Source organism: Mytilus edulis, chromosome 13 (genome assembly GCF_963676685.1).
Source record: "Mytilus edulis chromosome 13, xbMytEdul2.2, whole genome shotgun sequence".
Classification (NCBI taxonomy): Eukaryota; Metazoa; Mollusca; class Bivalvia; order Mytilida; family Mytilidae; genus Mytilus; species Mytilus edulis.
The window spans coordinates 4,907,138-4,916,201 of record NC_092356.1 but is presented as its reverse complement, the minus strand read 5'-3'; positions in this window follow the sequence as shown (position 1 = coordinate 4,916,201).

Here is a 9,064-nt window from a genome sequence, read left to right as displayed (position 1 = left end):
ATTAAATGACGGAAATTAACGAAAATGAACGGAAACGATTTGATTAACAATCCATCCAGTCATGTATTGTTTTGCTATAACATTAGTATAGCACTTAATCATCAAAAAGAACTATAAAGTTTTTTAGTTTTTTTTTTATTGTAAAACCTCCTCTCATTACGAAAATAAAATATATGGGAAAAGAAAGAGGAAGAAACCCTGATATTTTCAACATAATTAATACCAATAATTACATTAGACGTATGTTTCATTAAAATACGTTATTCTGATTGGCTAACTGCACATCTCGCGTTATTCCTTAATCAACTTCATTACACAATAAAAATTATCATTCATGATGACACAAGGTCCCACAATAAAGTGCACAGATAATTTTAAAAAAAACTTGATAAAAATCGTGTTTTCATGATTCTAGCTAAAAAATGTAAGTATAAGTATTGATTCGAATGCTTCTTTTTGTAACTTCATAGGGTTGGAAAAGCGTTGACCGTGTGCACATATTTTTATACTTCCGCGCTTCATAAAAAATGTACTTCGTTCAACGCTTTAACACCCAAATGAAGCTACAAAAAGAAGCAATAAATTCTTAAATATTGTCAGCAAAGGTTCCGGGCTATTTGGTTAGAAACTAGAGGCGACCACCTTGGTCTATGTGAATATTAAACAATGGACACTCTCCAACAGTGCAGACGAGAATAGAATTCAAGACAAAAATCTTTGATTTGTTGATTTTGCATTCTGATTATTTAGTCTGTTAATTTTTGTCTCTATCTTCTTTTAATTTAGTTTGGCTCAAAACACAAAAGAGGGTCAACAAAATTTTCATTTAAGTGACAGTCTACTATCTATCTTAAAAATTTGACTTGCTACTGTAGATCTTGCTTGTGATTTAAAGTGTTTATTTATCTAAAATCATAAGTTTTTTTTCCAAATTGCAAAAAACGCAATCAAAATGGTAAAAAAATGTCATTGAAGGGCAATAACTCCTATAAGGTTTTCAGATTGTCTTAATTGTAGATCTTGCCTTGTTAATAATTTTTGGTTATATAAGTTTTATCTATATTTTATCATTTTAAAGATATAAGACAAACACGCAAAAAATCCATAAAAATCATCTTCAAAGGACAATAACTCTAATATGAAGAAGTCGCCTGACGATTTTGACCTTGAGATTTATTTGTAGAACTTGTCTGGGTTATTTTTGCATGTGAAGTTTCTTTCTATCCATCGTAGTTTTTAAGATAATAGGCAAAAATGAAAAATCGTAAAATTTGTCGTTCAAGGGCAATCTATACTACTAAATGAATAGAGTTGAAAATGGGCTTCGCGTTTTTTCTTTCATATAAAATCCACGAATATTGTTTTAACCCACAAACGGGGTAATGACCAGCGTAGTGTATTATGTGTTCATTTCAAGAACTTTTGCGGGTATTTGGGGGTTAAAAATTGGGAAAAGGCCAGTTCGGATCGTCTGTCCTTCACAACGTTCGGCTCTGAAACTTACATTACGTGCCTCATCATTTCCGTCATTGCACGTCTGCCAGGCTAAATTTTATTTCATTTCGTAGCAGATACGGTAAATATTGACCTTACACTGAAACCCTTTGTGATACACATTTCCTTGATGCTCTCAGCAATTTAACAACATATTTAAACACGTCAAGTGCTTTTCCTTCCGGGGACCTGCACCAATTTAACATGAAAAGGTGGGGGATTACTTCAGTTTTACCGAAGAGCAGCTGGCATGTGACCCATCCCCATTAATATATTAATGCATACTAGTAACATTTTCAGTCCACTCTTATATTTGGGTGGTTCTGAACACGGAAACACCTGAAATCAGATGCGGATTGACATTTCACTGAAACACACTGTAATACATATTACCTAGACGCTCTCGGCAATCAGATGCGGATTGACATTACACTGAAACACACTGTAATACATATTACCTCTAGACGCTCTCGGCAATCAGATGAGGATTGACATTACACTGAAACATACTGTAATACATATTACCTAGACGCTCTCGGCAATCAGATGAGGATTGACATTACACTGAAACACACTGTAATACATATTACCTAGACGCTCTCGGCAATCAGATGCGGATTGACATTACACTGAAACACACTGTAATACATATTACCTAGACGCTCTCGGCAATCAGATGCGGATTGACATTACACTGAAACACACTGTAATACATATTACCTAGACGCTCTCGGCAATCAGATGAGGATTGACATTACACTGAAACACACTGTAATACATATTACCTAGACGCTCTCGGCAATCAGATGAGGATTGACATTACACTGAAACACACTGTAATACATATTACCTAGACGCTCTCGGCAATCAGATGAGGATTGACATTACACTGAAACACACTGTAATACATATTACCTAGACGCTCTCGGCAATCAGATGAGGATTGACATTACACTGAAACACACTGTAATACATATTACCTAGACGCTCTCGGCAATCAGATGAGGATTGACATTACACTGAAACACACTGTAATACATAATACCTAGACGCTCTCGGCAATCAGATGCGGATTGACATTACACTGAAACACACTGTAATACATATTACCTAGACGCTCTCGGCAATCAGATGCGGATTGACATTACACTGAAACACACTGTAATACATATTACCTAGACGCTCTCGGCAATTCAACAACAGATTTGTATATGTCAAGAGCTTTTTCTTTCGTGAAACCGCAGCGATTCAACACGAAAAGGGTTGGGATTACTTCGTATTTGGTTAAAAAATGGGTACAGAACTGAGGCTGGAAAGTTACCCCCCTCCCCCTTCATATCAATGCATAAAATTATGAACCAAAGTATATTTCGCGGGTGTTTTCTAGTAACAGCTATATGCAGTTGTCTGACAGTTTTGACGTACGTAGACAATTCGTAGAACTCCAGATTCAGAACATTTTTGCTGGAGTAAGACTTTCTCTATTTATAACGGTTTTCAAAATAAGAGACGAATCTTGCATTTTACCCCCTATGTTGTATTTTTAGCCATGTCAGGTCATTGTTGTGTGCAAGTTTGGTTAAGTTTTGCCTGGTAGTTTCAGGAGAAGATTTTTGTAAAAAAGGACGACGACGGGCGTCTACAGCAGACGAGGAAAACTCACGAGCGGGCCAATAAAAACTTTCAATCAATCATATCTATGGTAATATTACATTTTCTATCAAATCTACATCCGTAACAGAAGCTTTTGAGGTGAATCCTGACCGGCGGGAGCTAACCCAAAACACCATTTTTCAATCTGAAAAAATAAATAAATTTTGGCACCATACATGAAACCAAATGTCGCATTGCTTCGTTCGCCATTATACTATGTATGTGCTTTGTGTCTGTTTATATAAATTATTTAATTATATTTGTGTTTAATATCATTGCTTCGTAAATTTTACAGACTCCATCACGAGTTGGGTGACCGTTATGAAACATCCGTTTTACAGATGATAACGGATATTTCGTTATGTCGTATACGTAACCACAGTCTCGTTCCCTTTTCACGAATGTGACCAACCAAATTAGACTTATTACCAGGTTATTACTAACATGAGCAACGAAACGGGTGCCGCATGTGAAGTAGGATCTGCTTACCATTCTGAATCACCTGATATCACCCCAGTTTTTGATAAGGTTCGTGTTGCTTAGTCGTTATTTTTTTGTGTTATGTTGTGTGTACTATTGTTGGTCTGTTTGTCCTCTTCTTTTTTAGCTGTGGCGTTGTCAGTTATTTTCGATTTATGAGTTTGAATGTCCCTCTGGTATCGTTCGCCCCTCTTTTATCATGAGAAGTGCCATTTAAACAGATCAAGATACGGATTTTAACTTGTAAACTATTCAAATGTTTCAGTCATAATGACATATCAGAGGGAGCGGAGCTAGAAGACGGAAAATATTCACAAAAGATTGCCATTGTTTTCATTTTTATTCAAACGTTTTTTTGTTTTTTTTATATTAATGAGCTGACCATTTAAGTAAGTAGACATTGGTTCAGGCAGATAACTCTTGAAATCAGTAACACGTTTGTAAAAGTCAAGTTTCATCAAAGTATTTTTAGCATTTATCTGAAACAGATTGCAAATAATCTATGTCGACTAGAAGTTTAGAATATTTTTATGAAAATGGTTGACACAAACGTAATGGTGATTTTAAGAGTTATTTCCCTTATCCCAGGTCTATTTCTGTAAGGTCCCATTGATAAAGGAAGGTCCCATTTTAAAAAAAACCTTATTTATAGAATAAAAAATGAGTGTAGTGGTTCGGTAGTAGACTGTCCATAGTTACAGTCACTCTATATTATACCAGCTGTAACCATGATTATAACTGTTGATGACATCGCAAAAATGGATTGTAGGAAGTTGACTGACCGCGATCAGATAATCGCAGAGCTAGGAGTTGATGTAATGGTGTTTGAAAAGATGTTTTCATCTTTCTTTCTTTTATTACAGCGAAATAACTTGCCAAAAAAATGTCTGCAGTGTTTTCCTCAATTTTGCGCTCATCATAAAATAGACAATGAAATTTACAGAAAATCCGAACTGCCAACTTAATATCATTAAAGAGTCACATAACTGGTCAAGAGTGTGACTGAATGACATCATTCCTCATATGTTGATTGTCCATAAGTAAGTGAACACTTCCGAAAGTATAAATACCACAGATATAAATACCACTATGAAAGCAGACCGGCGAACCTTTGCTTTGGCCTTTGGGTTCTGAATCTTCATACTGTTTCTTTTAGCGTTCGGAGTTTTCGGAGTATTTCCACTATCGTTAGGAGTCGTCGTGCTGTTTTCCCCAACGTTCGGAATCTTTTTACTGTTTTTTCTAACGTTCTGAATCTGAATGTTTTTTCCAAGAGTTCTTAGCTTCCAACAAATGTATATCGTGCTTAATATTATCACAAGCGTTATAATCATAAGACACATACCAATAAATGTTACGGAACCTTTCATATGGCTATTTGGCGTATATTTAACCATACAGCAAACACCGTTCTTCCCTTCGAAAAAAATATTCATTTTCTTTAATTGTACGCCATGTATTAAATCCAAGAACGGCAAGTACGAATGGACATATTGCTAACAGTGTTGCCTTATTTCCTATATACTTCATAGTCCAGAGTGGAAATTGAAGAGCAATTACCTTTTGAATGTTAAGCATAAACGTAAAACAACATGACATCATATGGAACACAGAAGAGGCCATTGATAGAGGCATCAATATAGTACATTTCGAGTATAGTTCCGGCCATATCCATCCGCCTAAAATTGAATCTTCAGCAATTGTGAGTTCGTTAAAGTTAAATGCGTATCCAATCAGAAATGGTATTGGTGCTAGTATTGCTCTCAAAAAGTCTGAAGCGGCGAGTGATGACAACAGAATAGTTGATGGCGTTCTATTTTTAGGACGTAAAAATATTGCGATGATAAATATGTTGACTACTGCATGGACATTCAACTGTCAAACAGAGCTGTATGATGGTTATCCATGCAGCTGGAATAAACGTTTCTCTCTGCTCACACACGTAGTCGTTTCCATAGTTACATTCACACTTTAAATCATAACTTTGATTACTATTATTGCCCATTATTGTAAAACGTTGTTTTTAAGAGTGAATTGGGAAGTCTCTAAAACACAATGTCAGATAACGCTCAGTCTAGATAGACCCGGAAAATCCTATCTTCATACCACTGGAACAAACGGCGTATATCTGCTCAAATCTGATTGGTTGAAATAATATGTTTACTTTAGATGTACCTTTTACAAACCAAGCAGTTATCTAATTGAAATAACAGTAAATGGTGGACAACTGAAATATAAAACAAAAGTTCAGTACAATCTAGAAAGAACAAAATTATAAATACAATACAATTGTACAAAAGATACCAGGGGAACAGTCAAAATCTCATAAATCGAAAATAAACCGACAACGCCATGGCTAAAAGTTAAAAGACAAACAGACAAATAATAGTACACAAGAAACAACACAGAAAACTAAAGACTGAGCAACACGAACCCCACCAAAAAACTAAGGGTGATCTGAGGTGCTCCGTAAGGGTAAGTAGATTCTGCTCCACATGTGGCGCCCGTCGTGTTGCTCATGTTATTACAAACTTGGTAAATAGGGTGATGTACTGAGGTTGTGGAAGCTAAGAAAAGGATAGGCTGCATAGATACGCAAGAACATCCTAAACATCATAAATAGGTCAGTATTCTGATAACTTATTGACGGAGAAGTGATGCATTCTGGGAATTAAAATAGCCTATTAAAGACTTGTTTTTTGGTTCGTCTTTGACCAATTACACTTGCAATTAGCATTATCAGTAAATTGTAACCATGAAAATGAGGGCAAGGTGTCAGATGAACTATGCCAGGTATTCATGAATACCTTACAATCAATCTATCATGCATTAAATAAGTTGACCCATTGCTTATAGTATCTAAGAAACAAAACTTCACCCCGAAAACTTAACATTGACCAATGAACAACTAAATTAGGTCAAAGTCAGATGATACCTGCCAGACCGACATATACAGCTTAAAATCCTTCAAAACATATAGTTTACCTTTTGCTTAAACCTTATGAAAAATAGACAAAACAATCAGTTAAACTTAATTAACACTGAGTAATGGACCGTGAAAATGAGGTCACGGTCAAATTAAACCTGTGAGAATGACATGTACATCATAAAATATGTCCATACATCAAATATTGTTGACCTATTGCATATAGTATTAAAAAAAATACCAAAACTCAAAAACTTTACTTTGACCACTGAACCATGAAAGTGAGGTCAAGGTCAGATGACACCTGCCAGTTGGACGCGTACACCTTATGATCATTTCATACACCAAATAGAGTATACCTATTGCATACAGTATCAGAAAAAAAAATCAAAACACACAAACTTAGCTGTAACCACAGAACCATGAAAAATCCCAGTTGGACATGTACACCTTACATGTCTTACATACACCAAATATACTATACCTTTCTTATAGTATCTGAGATATGGACTTAACCACCAAAACTAAACTTTGTTTTCTGGTCCATGAAATGAGGTCAAGGTCAAGTGAAAACTGTCGGTCGGGCATGAAGACCTTGCAAGGTATGCACATACCAAATATAGTTATCCTGTTACTCATAATAAGAGAAAAATTAACATTACAAAAAATCTTAACTTTTTTCAAGTAGTCAATGAACCATGAAATGAGGCCAAGGACAATAGACATGTGACAGACGGAACTTTTTAGCATAAGACACCTATCTACAAAGTATGAAGCATCCAGGTCTTCCAACTTCTTATATAAAGCTTTTAGTTAAGAAGTAAGTTAAGGCCGCCGCCTCCGCTGGATCACTATCCCTATGTCGAGCTTTCTGCTAAAAAAAAAAGTCGTAGGCTCGACAAAATTGTTCTCTGAAAAAAATCAAGTAAAGTATTTTTGCACTGTAAGTGAAACATTTTATGACACTATTGTGTGTATCACAAGGTCATTTTTGTGTCTGCTTTTCTAAACACTGTGATAAATGTTCGCGAACACAATAACAAACCAATATTTCATATTTACACCATATCACACCCAGATAGATTAGTTAACATATTAATGATTATGTTATTTTCAAATTTATATTATTTAGACGTATTATATTATTTAGACGAATGAAATAATTTCTAACCTTACAGATCCTTCTGTACATGCATTTCGTGGTTCAAAAGGGGAAACATGTGTATATCCGTACAAGTGAATTTTCATCTAGTGTGATGGTTCTTGTCAATTCAAGTCTTAATTAACAACGAGTCGGCTTCATTCATTCATTCATAACATCTCATTGTCAATTTTCACTCACTTCACAGAAATAATAAAATTGTCCTTCTTGGCTGTGACATCTTTTGCATTGATTTTTAACTGATTAAAACTTTCACTTTTTATGAGACTTTATAAAAAAAAAATTGCTAAATGAATTACATACATGTATATGTCGTGTACATGTTGTGATTTTGTACAGGTTATAACATGTACAAACATGTTGTACATGTTATAATTTGTACAATGCAAAAATACAAGTTATAACATGTACAAAAGTACCTCATACATGTTTATAACATGTACAAAATATTGCTTAAAAGCGGGTTTAACTTGTACAAAATTTGAAAATAAATATATGTTTCTATTACAAAGCATGCCATTAACTTCAATAATATTTTCATCATTTTTTTTGTTATTGTCCATTCGTTTTAGTGTGATACCTTTTTGATACAGTTAATTACCGGATAAATAGTTTTATACTAATTACTTTAAAATACCTTTATGTGTTATAGGAGTCTAAATTAATAATGATAGATTTTGTTCATACTGTGCCAAAATGTAGTATATATTATGATAATTTTTATGTTAAAAAAAATGATAGGTTACCGGGCATTTTCTTAAGCTACAGGTTGTGACAACATGGCACATTTTGTATGGATTATACAGGAAAAAGCATCATTATGTGATTAGAAGCTTAACTAAATGATAGAATTGCAAAATAAAATATGAGAATATAGCTTTAAGAAACTGCTGTGATAATATCAATAGAAAAGATAGGGTCAACGTGCGTTTTTTTCGGCTAAAATATAAAATAGCAAATTTCATGTAGATTCTTTCAGAAATGCACTATTACGGAGTAATATCCCACTACATTTTAAAAACATTAAAAATCGAGCTAAAATAATCTGTGCTTGTTAAAATATAATAAATTTATTAAATGTGCTCTCGCCCTGCAGATGAGAGAAACATAAAAGGCGTGCGTGGTGATGATTGTGAATGAACATATAGTGGCTATAAAATTGGAACTTAAGTTGAAAAAATAAAGGGATACTTGAGTAGCAACCAGGTTAAATTTTTTGTAAATGCAACTTTAAATGTGTTTTAAGTCACAGTGAGTGATATTAGTGTAAGAGAGATATTGCGTAAGTTATCATTGAGCTGACAGCAAGGTTTTGTGCATTGTAAGTGTTAGAAAGGCAGTTGTAATTC